The sequence below is a fragment of the Euphorbia lathyris genome, chromosome 1, assembly GCF_963576675.1.
Source record: "Euphorbia lathyris chromosome 1, ddEupLath1.1, whole genome shotgun sequence".
Taxonomy (NCBI): Eukaryota; Viridiplantae; Streptophyta; class Magnoliopsida; order Malpighiales; family Euphorbiaceae; genus Euphorbia; species Euphorbia lathyris.
Genome location: NC_088910.1, coordinates 136,302,439 through 136,319,898, shown reverse-complemented (window position 1 = coordinate 136,319,898; position 17,460 = coordinate 136,302,439). Strand labels below are relative to the sequence as shown.

At 47.0% G+C, this 17,460-nt stretch overlaps 48 non-coding genes across 48 annotated transcripts; all 48 read right to left on the bottom strand.

The window, feature by feature from the left end:
• Window positions 1-216: 216 nt before the first annotated feature.
• On the bottom strand, window positions 217-335 carry LOC136212945 (5S ribosomal RNA). The gene has a single exon (XR_010680083.1). It is a non-coding gene; the product is annotated as a 5S ribosomal RNA (ribosomal RNA).
• A 260-nt stretch (window positions 336-595) lies between these two features.
• On the bottom strand, window positions 596-714 carry LOC136212087 (5S ribosomal RNA). The gene has a single exon (XR_010679262.1). It is a non-coding gene; the product is annotated as a 5S ribosomal RNA (ribosomal RNA).
• Window positions 715-974: 260 nt separating this feature from the next.
• LOC136212944 (5S ribosomal RNA) lies at window positions 975-1,093 on the bottom strand. The gene has a single exon (XR_010680082.1). It is a non-coding gene; the product is annotated as a 5S ribosomal RNA (ribosomal RNA).
• A 260-nt stretch (window positions 1,094-1,353) lies between these two features.
• Window positions 1,354-1,472, bottom strand: LOC136212086 (5S ribosomal RNA). Its single transcript, XR_010679261.1, has one exon. It is a non-coding gene; the product is annotated as a 5S ribosomal RNA (ribosomal RNA).
• A 258-nt stretch (window positions 1,473-1,730) lies between these two features.
• Window positions 1,731-1,849, bottom strand: LOC136215523 (5S ribosomal RNA). Its single transcript, XR_010682562.1, has one exon. It is a non-coding gene; the product is annotated as a 5S ribosomal RNA (ribosomal RNA).
• Window positions 1,850-2,031: 182 nt separating this feature from the next.
• LOC136214033 (5S ribosomal RNA) lies at window positions 2,032-2,150 on the bottom strand. Its single transcript, XR_010681131.1, has one exon. It is a non-coding gene; the product is annotated as a 5S ribosomal RNA (ribosomal RNA).
• Window positions 2,151-2,333: 183 nt separating this feature from the next.
• Window positions 2,334-2,452, bottom strand: LOC136214417 (5S ribosomal RNA). Its single transcript, XR_010681503.1, has one exon. It is a non-coding gene; the product is annotated as a 5S ribosomal RNA (ribosomal RNA).
• Window positions 2,453-2,712: 260 nt separating this feature from the next.
• On the bottom strand, window positions 2,713-2,831 carry LOC136215526 (5S ribosomal RNA). Its single transcript, XR_010682565.1, has one exon. It is a non-coding gene; the product is annotated as a 5S ribosomal RNA (ribosomal RNA).
• A 260-nt stretch (window positions 2,832-3,091) lies between these two features.
• On the bottom strand, window positions 3,092-3,210 carry LOC136212085 (5S ribosomal RNA). The gene has a single exon (XR_010679260.1). It is a non-coding gene; the product is annotated as a 5S ribosomal RNA (ribosomal RNA).
• A 257-nt stretch (window positions 3,211-3,467) lies between these two features.
• LOC136215522 (5S ribosomal RNA) lies at window positions 3,468-3,586 on the bottom strand. The gene has a single exon (XR_010682561.1). It is a non-coding gene; the product is annotated as a 5S ribosomal RNA (ribosomal RNA).
• Window positions 3,587-3,768: 182 nt separating this feature from the next.
• Window positions 3,769-3,887, bottom strand: LOC136214032 (5S ribosomal RNA). Its single transcript, XR_010681130.1, has one exon. It is a non-coding gene; the product is annotated as a 5S ribosomal RNA (ribosomal RNA).
• Window positions 3,888-4,070: 183 nt separating this feature from the next.
• Window positions 4,071-4,189, bottom strand: LOC136215322 (5S ribosomal RNA). The gene has a single exon (XR_010682364.1). It is a non-coding gene; the product is annotated as a 5S ribosomal RNA (ribosomal RNA).
• A 260-nt stretch (window positions 4,190-4,449) lies between these two features.
• On the bottom strand, window positions 4,450-4,568 carry LOC136215525 (5S ribosomal RNA). Its single transcript, XR_010682564.1, has one exon. It is a non-coding gene; the product is annotated as a 5S ribosomal RNA (ribosomal RNA).
• Window positions 4,569-4,828: 260 nt separating this feature from the next.
• Window positions 4,829-4,947, bottom strand: LOC136212084 (5S ribosomal RNA). The gene has a single exon (XR_010679259.1). It is a non-coding gene; the product is annotated as a 5S ribosomal RNA (ribosomal RNA).
• A 257-nt stretch (window positions 4,948-5,204) lies between these two features.
• On the bottom strand, window positions 5,205-5,323 carry LOC136214760 (5S ribosomal RNA). Its single transcript, XR_010681833.1, has one exon. It is a non-coding gene; the product is annotated as a 5S ribosomal RNA (ribosomal RNA).
• Window positions 5,324-5,583: 260 nt separating this feature from the next.
• Window positions 5,584-5,702, bottom strand: LOC136211764 (5S ribosomal RNA). The gene has a single exon (XR_010678954.1). It is a non-coding gene; the product is annotated as a 5S ribosomal RNA (ribosomal RNA).
• A 260-nt stretch (window positions 5,703-5,962) lies between these two features.
• Window positions 5,963-6,081, bottom strand: LOC136214013 (5S ribosomal RNA). Its single transcript, XR_010681111.1, has one exon. It is a non-coding gene; the product is annotated as a 5S ribosomal RNA (ribosomal RNA).
• A 256-nt stretch (window positions 6,082-6,337) lies between these two features.
• On the bottom strand, window positions 6,338-6,456 carry LOC136214060 (5S ribosomal RNA). Its single transcript, XR_010681158.1, has one exon. It is a non-coding gene; the product is annotated as a 5S ribosomal RNA (ribosomal RNA).
• A 260-nt stretch (window positions 6,457-6,716) lies between these two features.
• LOC136212082 (5S ribosomal RNA) lies at window positions 6,717-6,835 on the bottom strand. The gene has a single exon (XR_010679258.1). It is a non-coding gene; the product is annotated as a 5S ribosomal RNA (ribosomal RNA).
• Window positions 6,836-7,095: 260 nt separating this feature from the next.
• Window positions 7,096-7,214, bottom strand: LOC136212199 (5S ribosomal RNA). Its single transcript, XR_010679368.1, has one exon. It is a non-coding gene; the product is annotated as a 5S ribosomal RNA (ribosomal RNA).
• A 182-nt stretch (window positions 7,215-7,396) lies between these two features.
• LOC136215080 (5S ribosomal RNA) lies at window positions 7,397-7,515 on the bottom strand. The gene has a single exon (XR_010682133.1). It is a non-coding gene; the product is annotated as a 5S ribosomal RNA (ribosomal RNA).
• Window positions 7,516-7,698: 183 nt separating this feature from the next.
• LOC136214406 (5S ribosomal RNA) lies at window positions 7,699-7,817 on the bottom strand. The gene has a single exon (XR_010681492.1). It is a non-coding gene; the product is annotated as a 5S ribosomal RNA (ribosomal RNA).
• Window positions 7,818-8,000: 183 nt separating this feature from the next.
• Window positions 8,001-8,119, bottom strand: LOC136215440 (5S ribosomal RNA). Its single transcript, XR_010682481.1, has one exon. It is a non-coding gene; the product is annotated as a 5S ribosomal RNA (ribosomal RNA).
• A 259-nt stretch (window positions 8,120-8,378) lies between these two features.
• LOC136214059 (5S ribosomal RNA) lies at window positions 8,379-8,497 on the bottom strand. Its single transcript, XR_010681157.1, has one exon. It is a non-coding gene; the product is annotated as a 5S ribosomal RNA (ribosomal RNA).
• A 260-nt stretch (window positions 8,498-8,757) lies between these two features.
• Window positions 8,758-8,876, bottom strand: LOC136212081 (5S ribosomal RNA). Its single transcript, XR_010679257.1, has one exon. It is a non-coding gene; the product is annotated as a 5S ribosomal RNA (ribosomal RNA).
• A 260-nt stretch (window positions 8,877-9,136) lies between these two features.
• Window positions 9,137-9,255, bottom strand: LOC136211763 (5S ribosomal RNA). Its single transcript, XR_010678953.1, has one exon. It is a non-coding gene; the product is annotated as a 5S ribosomal RNA (ribosomal RNA).
• A 183-nt stretch (window positions 9,256-9,438) lies between these two features.
• On the bottom strand, window positions 9,439-9,557 carry LOC136214405 (5S ribosomal RNA). Its single transcript, XR_010681491.1, has one exon. It is a non-coding gene; the product is annotated as a 5S ribosomal RNA (ribosomal RNA).
• A 183-nt stretch (window positions 9,558-9,740) lies between these two features.
• On the bottom strand, window positions 9,741-9,859 carry LOC136214819 (5S ribosomal RNA). The gene has a single exon (XR_010681889.1). It is a non-coding gene; the product is annotated as a 5S ribosomal RNA (ribosomal RNA).
• A 259-nt stretch (window positions 9,860-10,118) lies between these two features.
• On the bottom strand, window positions 10,119-10,237 carry LOC136214058 (5S ribosomal RNA). Its single transcript, XR_010681156.1, has one exon. It is a non-coding gene; the product is annotated as a 5S ribosomal RNA (ribosomal RNA).
• A 260-nt stretch (window positions 10,238-10,497) lies between these two features.
• LOC136212080 (5S ribosomal RNA) lies at window positions 10,498-10,616 on the bottom strand. Its single transcript, XR_010679256.1, has one exon. It is a non-coding gene; the product is annotated as a 5S ribosomal RNA (ribosomal RNA).
• A 260-nt stretch (window positions 10,617-10,876) lies between these two features.
• LOC136211762 (5S ribosomal RNA) lies at window positions 10,877-10,995 on the bottom strand. The gene has a single exon (XR_010678952.1). It is a non-coding gene; the product is annotated as a 5S ribosomal RNA (ribosomal RNA).
• Window positions 10,996-11,255: 260 nt separating this feature from the next.
• LOC136211332 (5S ribosomal RNA) lies at window positions 11,256-11,374 on the bottom strand. Its single transcript, XR_010678539.1, has one exon. It is a non-coding gene; the product is annotated as a 5S ribosomal RNA (ribosomal RNA).
• A 260-nt stretch (window positions 11,375-11,634) lies between these two features.
• On the bottom strand, window positions 11,635-11,753 carry LOC136212197 (5S ribosomal RNA). Its single transcript, XR_010679366.1, has one exon. It is a non-coding gene; the product is annotated as a 5S ribosomal RNA (ribosomal RNA).
• Window positions 11,754-12,013: 260 nt separating this feature from the next.
• Window positions 12,014-12,132, bottom strand: LOC136212079 (5S ribosomal RNA). Its single transcript, XR_010679255.1, has one exon. It is a non-coding gene; the product is annotated as a 5S ribosomal RNA (ribosomal RNA).
• Window positions 12,133-12,392: 260 nt separating this feature from the next.
• LOC136211761 (5S ribosomal RNA) lies at window positions 12,393-12,511 on the bottom strand. Its single transcript, XR_010678951.1, has one exon. It is a non-coding gene; the product is annotated as a 5S ribosomal RNA (ribosomal RNA).
• A 260-nt stretch (window positions 12,512-12,771) lies between these two features.
• Window positions 12,772-12,890, bottom strand: LOC136211213 (5S ribosomal RNA). Its single transcript, XR_010678428.1, has one exon. It is a non-coding gene; the product is annotated as a 5S ribosomal RNA (ribosomal RNA).
• Window positions 12,891-13,150: 260 nt separating this feature from the next.
• Window positions 13,151-13,269, bottom strand: LOC136211759 (5S ribosomal RNA). The gene has a single exon (XR_010678950.1). It is a non-coding gene; the product is annotated as a 5S ribosomal RNA (ribosomal RNA).
• Window positions 13,270-13,527: 258 nt separating this feature from the next.
• Window positions 13,528-13,646, bottom strand: LOC136214645 (5S ribosomal RNA). The gene has a single exon (XR_010681725.1). It is a non-coding gene; the product is annotated as a 5S ribosomal RNA (ribosomal RNA).
• Window positions 13,647-13,906: 260 nt separating this feature from the next.
• Window positions 13,907-14,025, bottom strand: LOC136212196 (5S ribosomal RNA). Its single transcript, XR_010679365.1, has one exon. It is a non-coding gene; the product is annotated as a 5S ribosomal RNA (ribosomal RNA).
• A 182-nt stretch (window positions 14,026-14,207) lies between these two features.
• LOC136211442 (5S ribosomal RNA) lies at window positions 14,208-14,326 on the bottom strand. Its single transcript, XR_010678644.1, has one exon. It is a non-coding gene; the product is annotated as a 5S ribosomal RNA (ribosomal RNA).
• Window positions 14,327-14,585: 259 nt separating this feature from the next.
• On the bottom strand, window positions 14,586-14,704 carry LOC136211441 (5S ribosomal RNA). Its single transcript, XR_010678643.1, has one exon. It is a non-coding gene; the product is annotated as a 5S ribosomal RNA (ribosomal RNA).
• Window positions 14,705-14,964: 260 nt separating this feature from the next.
• LOC136211440 (5S ribosomal RNA) lies at window positions 14,965-15,083 on the bottom strand. The gene has a single exon (XR_010678642.1). It is a non-coding gene; the product is annotated as a 5S ribosomal RNA (ribosomal RNA).
• A 259-nt stretch (window positions 15,084-15,342) lies between these two features.
• LOC136212077 (5S ribosomal RNA) lies at window positions 15,343-15,461 on the bottom strand. Its single transcript, XR_010679253.1, has one exon. It is a non-coding gene; the product is annotated as a 5S ribosomal RNA (ribosomal RNA).
• Window positions 15,462-15,721: 260 nt separating this feature from the next.
• Window positions 15,722-15,840, bottom strand: LOC136211439 (5S ribosomal RNA). The gene has a single exon (XR_010678641.1). It is a non-coding gene; the product is annotated as a 5S ribosomal RNA (ribosomal RNA).
• A 259-nt stretch (window positions 15,841-16,099) lies between these two features.
• On the bottom strand, window positions 16,100-16,218 carry LOC136212076 (5S ribosomal RNA). The gene has a single exon (XR_010679252.1). It is a non-coding gene; the product is annotated as a 5S ribosomal RNA (ribosomal RNA).
• Window positions 16,219-16,475: 257 nt separating this feature from the next.
• Window positions 16,476-16,594, bottom strand: LOC136214759 (5S ribosomal RNA). The gene has a single exon (XR_010681832.1). It is a non-coding gene; the product is annotated as a 5S ribosomal RNA (ribosomal RNA).
• A 260-nt stretch (window positions 16,595-16,854) lies between these two features.
• On the bottom strand, window positions 16,855-16,973 carry LOC136212294 (5S ribosomal RNA). Its single transcript, XR_010679459.1, has one exon. It is a non-coding gene; the product is annotated as a 5S ribosomal RNA (ribosomal RNA).
• Window positions 16,974-17,233: 260 nt separating this feature from the next.
• On the bottom strand, window positions 17,234-17,352 carry LOC136214012 (5S ribosomal RNA). Its single transcript, XR_010681110.1, has one exon. It is a non-coding gene; the product is annotated as a 5S ribosomal RNA (ribosomal RNA).
• Window positions 17,353-17,460: the final 108 nt, after the last annotated feature.

Sequence of the window (17,460 nt, the reverse complement as noted above, 5' to 3'; positions counted from 1 at the left end):
CCTTTCTCCCGTATGCTCATCCTTCACGTGCATGCACAAGCCCCCGGACCCCAAACACTGACCCCCGCCTCGAAAACGTGCACGCCATGGTGAAAAAAAAAATTAAATAATTAAAAAATGCACGTTGCAAAAAAGTTTGGGCCCGCCTCGAAAACGTGCACGCCATGGTGAAAAAAAAATTAAATAATTAAAAAATGCACGTTGCAAAAAAGTTTGGGGGTGCAACACGAGGACTTCCCAAGAGGTCACCCATCTTAGTACTACTCTCGCCCAAGCACGTTTATCTTCGGAGTTCTGATGGGATCCGGTGCATTAGTGCTGGTATGATCGCACCCGTCATCCCATGCAAAAACTAAGCATATATTCCATACTGGGCGCCCCTTTCTCCCGTATGCTCATCCTTCACGTGCATGCACAAGCCCCCGGACCCCAAACACTGACCCCCGCCTCGAAAACGTGCACGCCATGGTGAAAAAAAAAATTAAATAATTAAAAAATGCACGTTGTAAAAAAGTTTGGGCCCGCCTCGAAAACGTGCACGCCATGGTGAAAAAAAAATTAAATAATTAAAAAATGCACGTTGCAAAAAAGTTTGGGGGTGCAACACGAGGACTTCCCAAGAGGTCACCCATCTTAGTACTACTCTCGCCCAAGCACGTTTCACTTCGGAGTTCTGATGGGATCCGGTGCATTAGTGCTGGTATGATCGCACCCGTCATCCCATGCAAAAACTAAGCATATATTCCATACTGGGCGCCCCTTTCTCCCGTATGCTCATCCTTCACGTGCATGCACAAGCCCCCGGACCCCAAACACTGACCCCCGCCTCGAAAACGTGCACGCCATGGTGAACAAAAAAATTAAATAATTAAAAAATGCACGTTGCAAAAAAGTTTGGGCCCGCCTCGAAAACGTTCACGCCATGGTGAAAAAAAAATTAAATAATTAAAAAATGCACGTTGCAAAAAAGTTTGGGGGTGCAACACGAGGACTTCCCAAGAGGTCACCCATCTTAGTACTACTCTCGCCCAAGCACGTTTATCTTCGGAGTTCTGATGGGATCCGGTGCATTAGTGCTGGTATGATCGCACCCGTCATCCCATGCAAAAACTAAGCATATATTCCATACTGGGCGCCCCTTTCTCCCGTATGCTCATCCTTCACGTGCATGCACAAGCCCCCGGACCCCAAACACTGACCCCCGCCTCGAAAACGTGCACGCCATGGTGAAAAAAAAAATTAAATAATTAAAAAATGCACGTTGTAAAAAAGTTTGGGCCCGCCTCGAAAACGTGCACGCCATGGTGAAAAAAAAATTAAATAATTAAAAAATGCACGTTGCAAAAAAGTTTGGGGGTGCAACACGAGGACTTCCCAAGAGGTCACCCATCTTAGTACTACTCTCGCCCAAGCACGTTTCACTTCGGAGTTCTGATGGGATCCGGTGCATTAGTGCTGGTATGATCGCACCCGTCATCCCATGCAAAAACTAAGCATATATTCCATACTGGGCGCCCCTTTCTCCCGTATGCTCATCCTTCACGTGCATGCACAAGCCCCCGGACCCCAAACACTGACCCCCGCCTCGAAAACGTGCACGCCATGGTGAAAAAAAAATTAAATAATTAAAAAATGCACGTTGCAAAAAAGTTTGGGCCCGCCTCGAAAACGTGCACGGCCATGGTGAAAAAAAAATTAAATAATTAAAAAATGCACGTTGCAAAATTTTGGGGGTGCAACACGAGGACTTCCCAAGAGGTCACCCATCTTAGTACTACTCTCGTCCAAGCACGTTTCACTTCGGAGTTCTGATGGGATTCGGTGCATTAGTGCTGGTATGATCGCACACGTCATCCCATGCAAAAACTAAGCATATATTCCATACTGGCCGCCCCTTTCTCTCGTATGCTCATTATTCACGTGCATGCACAAGCCCCCGGACCCCAAACACTGACCCCCGCCTCGAAAACGTGTTCGCCATGGTGAAAAAAAAATTAAATAATTAAAAAATGCACGTTGCAAAAAAGTTTGGGGGTGCAACACGAGGACTTCCCAAGAGGTCACCCATCTTAGTACTACTCTCGCCCAAGAACGTTTAGCTTCGGAGTTCTGATGGGATCCGGTGCATTAGTGCTGGTATGATCGCACCCGTCATCCCATGCAAAAACTAAGCATATATTCCATACTGGGCGCCCCTTTCTCCCGTATGCTCATCCTTCACGTGCATGCACAAGCCCCCGGACCCCAAACACTGACCCCCGCCTCGAAAACGTGCACGCCATGGTGAAAAAAAAAATTAAATAATTAAAAAATGCACGTTGCAAAAAAGTTTGGGGGTGCAACCCGAGGACTTCCCAAGAGGTCACCCATCTTAGTACTACTCTCGCCCAAGCACGTTTATCTTCGGAGTTCTGATGGGATCCGGTGCATTAGTGCTGGTATGATCGCACCCGTCATCCCATGCAAAAACTAAGCATATATTCCATACTGGGCGCCCCTTTCTCTCGTATGCTCATCCTTCACGTGCATGCACAAGCCCCCGGACCCCAAACACTGACCCCCGCCTCGAAAACGTGCACGCCATGGTGAAAAAAAAAATTAAAAAATTAAAAAATGCACGTTGCAAAAAAGTTTGGGCCCGCCTCGAAAACGTGCACGCCATGGTGAAAAAAAAAATAAATAATTAAAAAATGCACGTTGCAAAAAAGTTTGGAGGTGCAACACGAGGACTTCCCAAGAGGTCACCCATCTTAGTACTACTCTCCCCCAAGCACGTTTATCTTCGGAGTTCTGATGGGATCCGGTGCATTAGTGCTGGTATGATCGCACCCGTCATCCCATGCAAAAACTAAGCATATATTCCATACTGGGCGCCCCTTTCTCCCGTATGCTCATCCTTCACGTGCATGCACAAGCCCCCGGACCCCAAACACTGACCCCCGCCTCGAAAACGTGCACGCCATGGTGAAAAAAAAAATTAAATAATTAAAAAATGCACGTTGTAAAAAAGTTTGGGCCCGCCTCGAAAACGTGCACGCCATGGTGAAAAAAAAATTAAATAATTAAAAAATGCACGTTGCAAAAAAGTTTAGGGGTGCAACACGAGGACTTCCCAAGAGGTCACCCATCTTAGTACTACTCTCGCCCAAGCACGTTTCACTTCGGAGTTCTGATGGGATCCGGTGCATTAGTGCTGGTATGATCGCACCCGTCATCCCATGCAAAAACTAAGCATATATTCCATACTGGGCGCCCCTTTCTCCCGTATGCTCATCCTTCACGTGCATGCACAAGCCCCCGGACCCCAAACACTGACCCCCGCCTCGAAAACGTGCACGCCATGGTGAAAAAAAAATTAAATAATTAAAAAATGCACGTTGCAAAAAAGTTTGGGCCCGCCTCGAAAACGTGCACGCCATGGTGAAAAAAAAATTAAATAATTAAAAAATGCACGTTGCAAAATTTTGGGGGTGCAACACGAGGACTTCCCAAGAGGTCACCCATCTTAGTACTACTCTCGTCCAAGCACGTTTCACTTCGGAGTTCTGATGGGATTCGGTGCATTAGTGCTGGTATGATCGCACACGTCATCCCATGCAAAAACTAAGCATATATTCCATACTGGCCGCCCCTTTCTCTCGTATGCTCATTATTCACGTGCATGCACAAGCCCCCGGACCCCAAACACTGACCCCCGCCTCGAAAACGTGTTCGCCATGGTGAAAAAAAAATTAAATAATTAAAAAATGCACGTTGCAAAAAAGTTTGGGGGTGCAACACGAGGACTTCCCAAGAGGTCACCCATCTTAGTACTACTCTCGCCCAAGAACGTTTAGCTTCGGAGTTCTGATGGGATCCGGTGCATTAGTGCTGGTATGATCGCACCCGTCATCCCATGCAAAAACTAAGCATATATTCCATACTGGGCGCCCCTTTCTCCCGTATGCTCATCCTTCACGTGCATGCACAAGCCCCCGGACCCCAAACACTGACCCCCGCCTCGAAAACGTGCACGCCATGGTGAAAAAAAAAATTAAATAATTAAAAAATGCACGTTGCAAAAAAGTTTGGCGGTGCAACCCGAGGACTTCCCAAGAGGTCACCCATCTTAGTACTACTCTCGCCCAAGCACGTTTATCTTCGGAGTTCTGATGGGATCCGGTGCATTAGTGCTGGTATGATCGCACCCGTCATCCCATGCAAAAACTAAGCATATATTCCATACTGGGCGCCCCTTTCTCTCGTATGCTCATCCTTCACGTGCATGCACAAGCCCCCGGACCCCAAACACTGACCCCCGCCTCGAAAACGTGCACGCCATGGTGAAAAAAAAAATTAAAAAATTAAAAAATGCACGTTGCAAAAAAGTTTGGGCCCGCCTCGAAAACGTGCACGCCATGGTGAAAAAAAAAATAAATAATTAAAAAATGCACGTTGCAAAAAAGTTTGGAGGTGCAACACGAGGACTTCCCAAGAGGTCACCCATCTTAGTACTACTCTCCCCCAAGCACGTTTATCTTCGGAGTTCTGATGGGATCCGGTGCATTAGTGCTGGTATGATCGCACCCGTCATCCCATGCAAAAACTAAGCATATATTCCATACTGGGCGCCCCTTTCTCCCGTATGCTCATCCTTCACGTGCATGCACAAGCCCCCGGACCCCAAACACTGACCCCCGCCTCGAAAACGTGCACGCCATGGTGAAAAAAAAAATTAAATAATTAAAAAATGCACGTTGTAAAAAAGTTTGGGCCCGCCTCGAAAACGTGCACGCCATGGTGAAAAAAAAATTAAATAATTAAAAAATGCACGTTGCAAAAAAGTTTGGGGGTGCAACACGAGGACTTCCCAAGAGGTCACCCATCTTAGTACTACTCTCGCCCAAGCACGTTTCACTTCGGAGTTCTGATGGGATCCGGTGCATTAGTGCTGGTATGATCGCACCCGTCATCCCATGCAAAAACTAAGCATATATTCGATACTGGGCGCCCCTTTCTCCCGTATGCTCATCCTTCACGTGCATGCACAAGCCCCCGGACCCCAAACACTGACCCCCGCCTCGAAAACGTGCACGCCATGGTGAAAAAAAAATTAAATAATTAAAAAATGCACGTTGCAAAAAAGTTTGGGCCCGCCTCGAAAACGTGCACGCCATGGTGAAAAAAAAATTAAATAATTAAAAAATGCACGTTGCAAAATTTTGGGGGTGCAACACGAGGACTTCCCCAGAGGTCACCCATCTTAGTACTACTCTCGCCCAAGCACGTTTAATTTCGGAGTTCTGATGGGATCCGGTGCATTAGTGCTGGTATGATCGCACCCGTCATCCCATGCAAAAACTAAGCATATATTCCATACTGGGCGCCCATTTCTCCCGTATGCTCATCCTTCACGTGCATGCACAAGCCCCCGGACCCCAAACACTGACCCCCGCCTCGAAAACGTGCACGCCATGGTGAAAAAAAAAATTAAATAATTAAAAAATGCACGTTGCAAAAAAGTTTGGGCCCGCCTCGAAAACGTGCACGCCATGGTGAAAAAAAAATTAAATAATTAAAAAATGCACGTTGCAAAAAAGTTTGGGGGTGCAACACGAGGACTTCCCAAGAGGTCACCCATCTTAGTACTACTCTCGCCCAAGCACGTTTAGCTTCGGAGTTCTGATGGGATCCGGTGCATTAGTGCTGGTATGATCGCACCCGTCATCCCATGCAAAAACTAAGCATATATTCCATACTGGGCGCCCCTTTCTCCCGTATGCTCATCCTTCACGTGCATGCACAAGCCCCCGGACCCCAAACACTGACCCCCGCCTCGAAAACGTGCACGCCATGGTGAAAAAAAAAATTAAATAATTAAAAAATGCACGTTGCAAAAAAGTTTGGGCCCGCCTCGAAAACGTGCACGCCATGGTGAAAAAAAAATTAAATAATTAAAAAATGCACGTTGCAAAAAAGTTTGGGGGTGCAACACGAGGACTTCCCAAGAGGTCACCCATCTTAGTACTACTCTCGCCCAAGCACGTTTGACTTCGGAGTTCTGATGGGATCCGGTGCATTAGTGCTGGTATGATCGCAACCGTCATCCCATGCAAAAACTAAGCATATATTCCATACTGGGCGCCCCTTTCTCCCGTATGCTCATCCTTCACGTGCATGCACAAGCCCCCGGACCCCAAACACTGACCCCCGCCTCGAAAACGTGCACGCCATGGTGAAAAAAAAAAATAATTAAAAAATGCACGTTGCAAAAAAGTTTGGGCCCGCCTCGAAAACGTGCACGCCATGGTGAAAAAAAAATTAAATAATTAAAAAATGCACGTTGCAAAAAAGTTTGGGGGTGCAACACGAGGACTTCCCAAGAGGTCACCCATCTTAGTACTACTCTCGCCCAAGCACGTTTTACTTCGGAGTTCTGATGGGATCCGGTGCATTAGTGCTGGTATGATCGCAACCGTCATCCCATGCAAAAACTAAGCATATATTCCATACTGGGCGCCCCTTTCTCCCGTATGCTCATCCTTCACGTGCATGCACAAGCCCCCGGACCCCAAACACTGACCCCCGCCTCGAAAACGTGCACGCCATGGTGAAAAAAAAAATTAAATAATTAAAAAATGCACGTTGCAAAAAAGTTTGGGCCCGCCTCGAAAACGTGCACGCCATGGTGAAAAAAAAATTAAATAATTAAAAAATGCACGTTGCAAAAAAGTTTGGGGGTGCAACACGAGGACTTCCCAAGAGGTCACCCATCTTAGTACTACTCTCGCCCAAGCACGTTTCACTTCGGAGTTCTGATGGGATCCGGTGCATTAGTGCTGGTATGATCGCACCCGTCATCCCATGCAAAAACTAAGCATATATTCCATACTGGGCGCCCCTTTCTCCCGTATGCTCATCCTTCACGTGCATGCACAAGCCCCCGGACCCCAAACACTGACCCCCTCCTCGAAAACGTGCACGCCATGGTGAAAAAAAAAATTAAATAATTAAAATATGCACGTTGCAAAAAAGTTTGGGCCCGCCTCGAAAACGTGCACGCCATGGTGGAAAAAAAATTAAATAATTAAAAAATGCACGTTGCAAAAAAGTTTGGGGGTGCAACACGAGGACTTCCCAAGAGGTCACCCATCTTAGTACTACTCTCGCCCAAGCACGTTTGACTTCGGAGTTCTGATGGGATCCGGTGCATTAGTGCTGGTATGATCGCACCCGTCATCCCATGCAAAAACTAAGCATATATTCCATACTGGGCGCCCCTTTCTCCCGTATGCTCATCCTTCACGTGCATGCACAAGCCCCCGGACCCCAAACACTGACCCCCGCCTCGAAAACGTGCACGCCATGGTGAAAAAAAAATTAAATAATTAAAAAATGCACGTTGCAAAAAAGTTTGGGGGTGCAACACGAGGACTTCCCAAGAGGTCACCCATCTTAGTACTACTCTCGCCCAAGCGCGTTTAACTTCGGAGTTCTGATGGGATCCGGTGCATTAGTGCTGGTATGATGGCACCCGTCATCCCATGCAAAAACTAAGCATATATTCCATACTGGGCGCCCCTTTCTCCCGTATGCTCATCCTTCACGTGCATGCACAAGCCCCCGGACCCCAAACACTGACCTCCGCCTCGTAAACGTGCACTCCATGGTGAAAAAAAAAATTAAATAATTAAAAAATGCACGTTGCAAAAAATTTTGGGGGTGCAACACCAGGACTTCCCAAGAGGTCACCCATCTTAGTACTACTCTCGCCCAAGCACGTTTAACTTCGGAGTTCTGATGGGATCCGGTGCATTAGTGCTGGTATGATCACACCCGTCATCCCATGCAAAAACTAAGCATATATTCCATACTGGGCGCCCCTTTCTCCCGTATGCTCATCCTTCACGTGCATGCACAAGCCCCCGGACCCCAAACACTGACCCCCGCCTTGAAAACGTGCACGCCATGGTGAAAAAAAAAATTAAATAATTAAAAAATGCACGTTGCAAAAAAGTTTGGGGGTGCAACACGAGGACTTCCCAAAATGTCACCCATCTTAGTACTACTCTCGCCCAAGCACGTTTAACTTCGAAGTTCTGATGGGATCCGGTGCATTAGTGCTGGTATGATCGCACCCGTCATCCCATGCAAAAACTAAGCATATATTCCATACTGGGCGCCCCTTTCTCCCGTATGCTCATCCTTCACGTGCATGCACAAGCCCCCGGACCCCAAACACTGACCCCCGCCTCGAAAACGTGCACGCCATGGTGAAAAAAAAAATAAATAATTAAAAAATGCACGTTGCAAAAAAGTTTGGGCCCGCCTCGAAAACGTGCACGCCATGGTGAAAAAAAAATTAAATAATTAAAAAATGCACGTTGCAAAAAAGTTTGGGGGTGCAACACGAGGACTTCCCAAGAGGTCACCCATCTTAGTACTACTCTCGCCCAAGCACGTTTTACTTCGGAGTTCTGATGGGATCCGGTGCATTAGTGCTGGTATGATCGCAACCGTCATCCCATGCAAAAACTAAGCATATATTCCATACTGGGCGCCCCTTTCTCCCGTATGCTCATCCTTCACGTGCATGCACAAGCCCCCGGACCCCAAACACTGACCCCCGCCTCGAAAACGTGCACGCCATGGTGAAAAAAAAAATTAAATAATTAAAAAATGCACGTTGCAAAAAAGTTTGGGCCCGCCTCGAAAACGTGCACGCCATGGTGAAAAAAAAATTAAATAATTAAAAAATGCACGTTGCAAAAAAGTTTGGGGGTGCAACACGAGGACTTCCCAAGAGGTCACCCATCTTAGTACTACTCTCGCCCAAGCACGTTTCACTTCGGAGTTCTGATGGGATCCGGTGCATTAGTGCTGGTATGATCGCACCCGTCATCCCATGCAAAAACTAAGCATATATTCCATACTGGGCGCCCCTTTCTCCCGTATGTTCATCCTTCACGTGCATGCACAAGCCCCCGGACCCCAAACACTGACCCCCGCCTCGAAAACGTGCACGCCATGGTGAAAAAAAAAATTAAATAATTAAAATATGCACGTTGCAAAAAAGTTTGGGCCCGCCTCGAAAACGTGCACGCCATGGTGGAAAAAAAATTAAATAATTAAAAAATACACGTTGCAAAAAAGTTTGGGGGTGCAACACGAGGACTTCCCAAGAGGTCACCCATCTTAGTACTACTCTCGCCCAAGCACGTTTAGCTTCGGAGTTCTGATGGGATCCGGTGCATTAGTGCTGGTATGATCGCACCCGTCATCCCATGCAAAAACTAAGCATATATTCCATACTGGGCGCCCCTTTCTCCCGTATGCTCATCCTTCACGTGCATGCACAAGCCCCCGGACCCCAAACACTGACCTCCGCCTCGTAAACGTGCACGCCATGGTGAAAAAAAAAATTAAATAATTAAAAAATGCACGTTGCAAAAAATTTTGGGGGTGCAACACCAGGACTTCCCAAGAGGTCACCCATCTTAGTACTACTCTCGCCCAAGCACGTTTAACTTCGGAGTTCTGATGGGATCCGGTGCATTAGTGCTGGTATGATCACACCCGTCATCCCATGCAAAAACTAAGCATATATTCCATACTGGGCGCCCCTTTCTCCCGTATGCTCATCCTTCACGTGCATGCACAAGCCCCCGGACCCCAAACACTGACCCCCGCCTCGAAAACGTGCACGCCATGGTGAAAAAAAAAATTAAATAATTAAAAAATGCACGTTGCAAAAAAGTTTGGGGGTGCAACACGAGGACTTCCCAAAATGTCACCCATCTTAGTACTACTCTCGCCCAAGCACGTTTAACTTCGGAGTTCTGATGGGATCCGGTGCATTAGTGCTGGTATGATCGCACCCGTCATCCCATGCAAAAACTAAGCATATATTCCATACTGGGCGCCCCTTTCTCCCGTATGCTCATCCTTCACGTGCATGCACAAGCCCCCGGACCCCAAACACTGACCCCCGCCTCGAAAACGTGCACGCCATGGTGAAAAAAAAAATAAATAATTAAAAAATGCACGTTGCAAAAAAGTTTGGGCCCGCCTCGAAAACGTGCACGCCATGGTGAAAAAAAAATTAAATAATTAAAAAATGCACGTTGCAAAAAAGTTTGGGGGTGCAACACGAGGACTTCCCAAGAGGTCACCCATCTTAGTACTACTCTCGCCCAAGCACGTTTTACTTCGGAGTTCTGATGGGATCCGGTGCATTAGTGCTGGTATGATCGCAACCGTCATCCCATGCAAAAACTAAGCATATATTCCATACTGGGCGCCCCTTTCTCCCGTATGCTCATCCTTCACGTGCATGCACAAGCCCCCGGACCCCAAACACTGACCCCCGCCTCGAAAACGTGCACGCCATGGTGAAAAAAAAAATTAAATAATTAAAAAATGCACGTTGCAAAAAAGTTTGGGCCCGCCTCGAAAACGTGCACGCCATGGTGAAAAAAAAATTAAATAATTAAAAAATGCACGTTGCAAAAAAGTTTGGGGGTGCAACACGAGGACTTCCCAAGAGGTCACCCATCTTAGTACTACTCTCGCCCAAGCACGTTTCACTTCGGAGTTCTGATGGGATCCGGTGCATTAGTGCTGGTATGATCGCACCCGTCATCCCATGCAAAAACTAAGCATATATTCCATACTGGGCGCCCCTTTCTCCCGTATGTTCATCCTTCACGTGCATGCACAAGCCCCCGGACCCCAAACACTGACCCCCGCCTCGAAAACGTGCACGCCATGGTGAAAAAAAAAATTAAATAATTAAAATATGCACGTTGCAAAAAAGTTTGGGCCCGCCTCGAAAACGTGCACGCCATGGTGGAAAAAAAATTAAATAATTAAAAAATACACGTTGCAAAAAAGTTTGGGGGTGCAACACGAGGACTTCCCAAGAGGTCACCCATCTTAGTACTACTCTCGCCCAAGCACGTTTAGCTTCGGAGTTCTGATGGGATCCGGTGCATTAGTGCTGGTATGATCGCACCCGTCATCCCATGCAAAAACTAAGCATATATTCCATACTGGGCGCCCCTTTCTCCCGTATGCTCATCCTTCACGTGCATACACAAGCCCCCGGACCCCAAACACTGACCCCCGCCTCGAAAACGTGCACGCCATGGTGAAAAAAAAAATTAAATAATTAAAATATGCACGTTGCAAAAAAGTTTGGGCCCGCCTCGAAAACGTGCACGCCATGGTGGAAAAAAAATTAAATAATTAAAAAATACACGTTGCAAAAAAGTTTGGGGGTGCAACACGAGGACTTCCCAAGAGGTCACCCATCTTAGTACTACTCTCGCCCAAGCACTTTTAACTTCGGAGTTCTGATGGGATCCGGTGCATTAGTGCTGGTATGATCGCACCCGTCATCCCATGCAAAAACTAAGCATATATTCCATACTGGGCGCCCCTTTCTCCCGTATGTTCATCCTTCACGTGCATGCACAAGCCCCCGGACCCCAAACACTGACCCCCGCCTCGAAAACGTGCACGCCATGGTGAAAAAAAAAATTAAATAATTAAAATATGCACGTTGCAAAAAAGTTTGGGCCCGCCTCGAAAACGTGCACGCCATGGTGGAAAAAAAATTAAATAATTAAAAAATACACGTTGCAAAAAAGTTTGGGGGTGCAACACGAGGACTTCCCAAGAGGTCACCCATCTTAGTACTACTCTCGCCCAAGCACGTTTGACTTCGGAGTTCTGATGGGATCCGGTGCATTAGTGCTGGTATGATCGCACCCGTCATCCTATGCAAAAACTAAGCATATATTCCATACTGGGCGCCCCTTTCTCCCGTATGCTCATCCTTCACGTGCATGCACAAGCCCCCGGACCCCAAACACTGACCCCCGCCTCGAAAACGTGCACGCCATGGTGAAAAAAAAAATTAAATAATTAAAAAATGCACGTTGCAAAAAAGTTTGGGCCCGCCTCGAAAACGTGCACGCCATGGTGAAAAAAAAATTAAATAATTAAAAAATGCACGTTGCAAAAAAGTTTGGGGGTGCAACACGAGGACTTCCCAAGAGGTCACCCATCTTAGTACTACTCTCGCCCAAGCACGTTTCACTTCGGAGTTCTGATGGGATCCGGTGCATTAGTGCTGGTATGATCGCACCCGTCATCCCATGCAAAAACTAAGCATATATTCCATACTGGGCGCCCCTTTCTCCCGTATGTTCATCCTTCACGTGCATGCACAAGCCCCCGGACCCCAAACACTGACCCCCGCCTCGAAAACGTGCACGCCATGGTGAAAAAAAAAATTAAATAATTAAAATATGCACGTTGCAAAAAAGTTTGGACCCGCCTCGAAAACGTGCACGCCATGGTGGAAAAAAAATTAAATAATTAAAAAATACACGTTGCAAAAAAGTTTGGGGGTGCAACACGAGGACTTCCCAAGAGGTCACCCATCTTAGTACTACTCTCGCCCAAGCACGTTTAGCTTCGGAGTTCTGATGGGATCCGGTGCATTAGTGCTGGTATGATCGCACCCGTCATCCCATGCAAAAACTAAGCATATATTCCATACTGGGCGCCCCTTTCTCCCGTATGCTCATCCTTCACGTGCATACACAAGCCCCCGGACCCCAAACACTGACCCCCGCCTCGAAAACGTGCACGCCATGGTGAAAAAAAAAATTAAATAATTAAAATATGCACGTTGCAAAAAAGTTTGGGCCCGCCTCGAAAACGTGCACGCCATGGTGGAAAAAAAATTAAATAATTAAAAAATACACGTTGCAAAAAAGTTTGGGGGTGCAACACGAGGACTTCCCAAGAGGTCACCCATCTTAGTACTACTCTCGCCCAAGCACTTTTAACTTCGGAGTTCTGATGGGATCCGGTGCATTAGTGCTGGTATGATCGCACCCGTCATCCCATGCAAAAACTAAGCATATATTCCATACTGGGCGCCCCTTTCTCCCGTATGTTCATCCTTCACGTGCATGCACAAGCCCCCGGACCCCAAACACTGACCCCCGCCTCGAAAACGTGCACGCCATGGTGAAAAAAAAAATTAAATAATTAAAATATGCACGTTGCAAAAAAGTTTGGGCCCGCCTCGAAAACGTGCACGCCATGGTGGAAAAAAAATTAAATAATTAAAAAATACACGTTGCAAAAAAGTTTGGGGGTGCAACACGAGGACTTCCCAAGAGGTCACCCATCTTAGTACTACTCTCGCCCAAGCACGTTTAGCTTCGGAGTTCTGATGGGATCCGGTGCATTAGTGCTGGTATGATCGCACCCGTCATCCCATGCAAAAACTAAGCATATATTCCATACTGGGCGCCCCTTTCTCCCGTATGCTCATCCTTCACGTGCATACACAAGCCCCCGGACCCCAAACACTGACCCCGCCTCGAAAACGTGCACGCCATGGTGAAAAAAAAAATTAAATAATTAAAAAATGCACGTTGCAAAAAAGTTTGGGCCCGCCTCGAAAACGTGCACGCCATGGTGAAAAAAAATTAAATAATTAAAAAATGCACGTTGCAAAAAAGTTTGGGGGTGCAACACGAGGACTTCCCAAGAGGTCACCCATCTTAGTACTACTCTCGCCTAAGCACGTTTGACTTCGGAGTTCTGATGGGATCCGGTGCATTAGTGCTGGTATGATCGCACCCGTCATCCCATGCAAAAACTAAGCATATATTCCATACTGGGCGCCCCTTTCTCCCGTATGCTCATCCTTCACGTGCATGCACAAGCCCCCGGACCCCAAACACTGACCCCCGCCTCGAAAACGTGCACGCCATGGTGAAAAAAAAAATTAAATAATTAAAATATGCACGTTGCAAAAAGGTTTGGGCCCGCCTCGAAAACGTGCACGCCATGGTGGAAAAAAAATTAAATAATTAAAAAATACACGTTGCAAAAAAGTTTGGGGGTGCAACACGAGGACTTCCCAAGAGGTCACCCATCTTAGTACTACTCTCGCCCAAGCACGTTTGACTTCGGAGTTCTGATGGGATCCGGTGCATTAGTGCTGGTATGATCGCACCCGTCATCCTATGCAAAAACTAAGCATATATTCCATACTGGGCGCCCCTTTCTCCCGTATGCTCATCCTTCACGTGCATGCACAAGCCCCCGGACCCCAAACACTGACCCCCGCCTCGAAAACGTGCACGCCATGGTGAAAAAAAAATTAAATAATTAAAAAATGCACGTTGCAAAAAAGTTTGGGGGTGCAACACGAGGACTTCCCAAGAGGTCACCCATCTTAGTACTACTCTCGCCCAAGCACGTTTAACTTCGGAGTTCTGATGGGATCCGGTGCATTAGTGCTGGTATGATCGCACCCGTCATCCCATGCAAAAACTAAGCATATATTCCATACTGGGAGCCCCTTTCTCCCGTATGCTCATCCTTCACGTGCATGCACAAGCCCCCGGACCCCAAACACTGACCCCCGCCTCGTAAACGTGCACGCCATGGTGAAAAAAAAAATTAAATAATTAAAAAATGCACGTTGCAAAAAAGTTTGGGCCCGCCTCGAAAACATGCACGCCATGGTGAAAAAAAATTAAATAATTAAAAAATGCACGTTGCAAAAAAGTTTGGGGGTGCAACACGAGGACTTCCCAAGAGGTCACCCATCTTAGTACTACTCTCGCCCAAGCACGTTTAACTTCGGAGTTCTGATGGGATCCGGTGCATTAGTGCTGGTATGATCGCACCCGTCATCCCATGCAAAAACTAAGCATATATTCCATACTGGGAGCCCCTTTCTCCCGTATGCACATCCTTCACGTGCATGCACAAGCCCCCGGACCCCAAACACTGACCCCCGCCTCGAAAACGTGCACGCCATGGTGAAAAAAAAAATTAAATAATTAAAAAATGCACGTTGCAAAAAATTTTGGGCCCCACTCGAAAACGTGCACGCCATGGTGAAAAAAAAATTAAATAATTAAAAAATGCACGTTGCAAAAAAGTTTGGGGGTGCAACACGAGGACTTCCCAAGAGGTCACCCATCTTAGTACTACTCTCGCCCAAGCACGTTTAACTTCGGAGTTCTGATGGGATCCGGTGCATTAGTGCTGGTATGATCGCACCCGTCATCCCATGCAAAAACTAAGCATATATTCCATACTGGGAGCCCCTTTCTCCCGTATGCTCATCCTTCACGTGCATGCACAAGCCCCCGGACCCCAAACACTGACCCCCGCCTCGTAAACGTGCACGCCATGGTGAAAAAAAAAATTAAATAATTAAAAAATGCACGTTGCAAAAAAGTTTGGGCCCGCCTCGAAAACATGCACGCCATGGTGAAAAAAAATTAAATAATTAAAAAATGCACGTTGCAAAAAAGTTTGGGGGTGCAACACGAGGACTTCCCAAGAGGTCACCCATCTTAGTACTACTCTCGCCCAAGCACGTTTCACTTCGGAGTTCTGATGGGATCCGGTGCATTAGTGCTGGTATGATCGCACCCGTCATCCCATGCAAAAACTAAGCATATATTCCATACTGGGAGCCCCTTTCTCCCGTATGCTCATCCTTCACGTGCATGCACAAGCCCCCGGACCCCAAACACTGACCCCCGCCTCGAAAACGTGCACGCCATGGTGAAAAAAAAAATTAAATAATTAAAAAATGCACGTTGCAAAAAATTTTGGGCCCCACTCGAAAACGTGCACGCCATGGTGAAAAAAAAATTAAATAATTAAAAAATGCACGTTGCAAAAAAGTTTGGGGGTGCAACACGAGGACTTCCCAAGAGGTCACCCATCTTAGTACTACTCTCGCCCAAGCACGTTTAACTTCGGAGTTCTGATGGGATCCGGTGCATTAGTGCTGGTATGATCGCACCCGTCATCCCATGCAAAAACTAAGCATATATTCCATACTGGGAGCCCCTTTCTCCCGTATGCTCATCCTTCACGTGCATGCACAAGCCCCCGGACCCCAAACACTGACCCCCGCCTCGTAAACGTGCACGCCATGGTGAAAAAAAAAATTAAATAATTAAAAAATGCACGTTGCAAAAAAGTTTGGGCCCGCCTCGAAAACATGCACGCCATGGTGAAAAAAAATTAAATAATTAAAAAATGCACGTTGCAAAAAAGTTTGGGGGTGCAACACGAGGACTTCCCAAGAGGTCACCCATCTTAGTACTACTCTCGCCCAAGCACGTTTCACTTCGGAGTTCTGATGGGATCCGGTGCATTAGTGCTGGTATGATCGCACCCGTCATCCCATGCAAAAACTAAGCATATATTCGATACTGGGCGCCCCTTTCTCCCGTATGCTCATCCTTCACGTGCATGCACAAGCCCCCGGACCCCAAACACTGACCCCCGCCTCGAAAACGTGCACGCCATGGTGAAAAAAAAATTAAATAATTAAAAAATGCACGTTGCAAAAAAGTTTGGGCCCGCCTCGAAAACGTGCACGCCATGGTGAAAAAAAAATTAAATAATTAAAAAATGCACGTTGCAAAATTTTGGGGGTGCAACACGAGGACTTCCCCAGAGGTCACCCATCTTAGTACTACTCTCGCCCAAGCACGTTTAATTTCGGAGTTCTGATGGGATCCGGTGCATTAGTGCTGGTATGATCGCACCCGTCATCCCATGCAAAAACTAAGCATATATTCCATACTGGGCGCCCCTTTCTCCCGTATGCTCATCCTTCACGTGCATGCACAAGCCCCCGGACCCCAAACACTGACCCCCGCCTCGAAAACGTGCACGCCATGGTGAAAAAAAAAATTAAATAATTAAAAAATGCACGTTGCAAAAAAGTTTGGGCCCGCCTCGAAAACGTGCACGCCATGGTGAAAAAAAAATTAAATAATTAAAAAATGCACGTTGCAAAAAAGTTTGGGGATGCAACACGAGGACTTCCCAAGAGGTCACCCATCTTAGTACTACTCTCGCCCAAGCACGTTTAGCTTCGGAGTTCTGATGGGATCCGGTGCATTAGTGCTGGTATGATCGCACCCGTCATCCCATGCAAAAACTAAGCATATATTCCATACTGGGCGCCCCTTTCTCCCGTATGCTCATCCTTCACGTGCATGCACAAGCCCCCGGACCCCAAACACTGACCCCCGCCTCGAAAACGTGCACGCCATGGTGAAAAAAAAAATTAAATAATTAAAAAATGCACGTTGCAAAATAGTTTGGGCCCGCCTCGAAAACGTGCACGCCATGGTGAAAAAAAAATTAAATAATTAAAAAATGCACGTTGCAAAAAAGTTTGGGGGTGCAACACGAGGACTTCCCAAGAGGTCACCCATCTTAGTACTACTCTCGCCCAAGCACGTTTGACTTCGGAGTTCTGATGGGATCCGGTGCATTAGTGCTGGTATGATCGCAACCGTCATCCCATGCAAAAACTAAGCATATATTCCATACTGGGCGCCCCTTTCTCCCGTATGCTCATCCTTCACGTGCATGCACAAGCCCCCGGACCCCAAACACTGACCC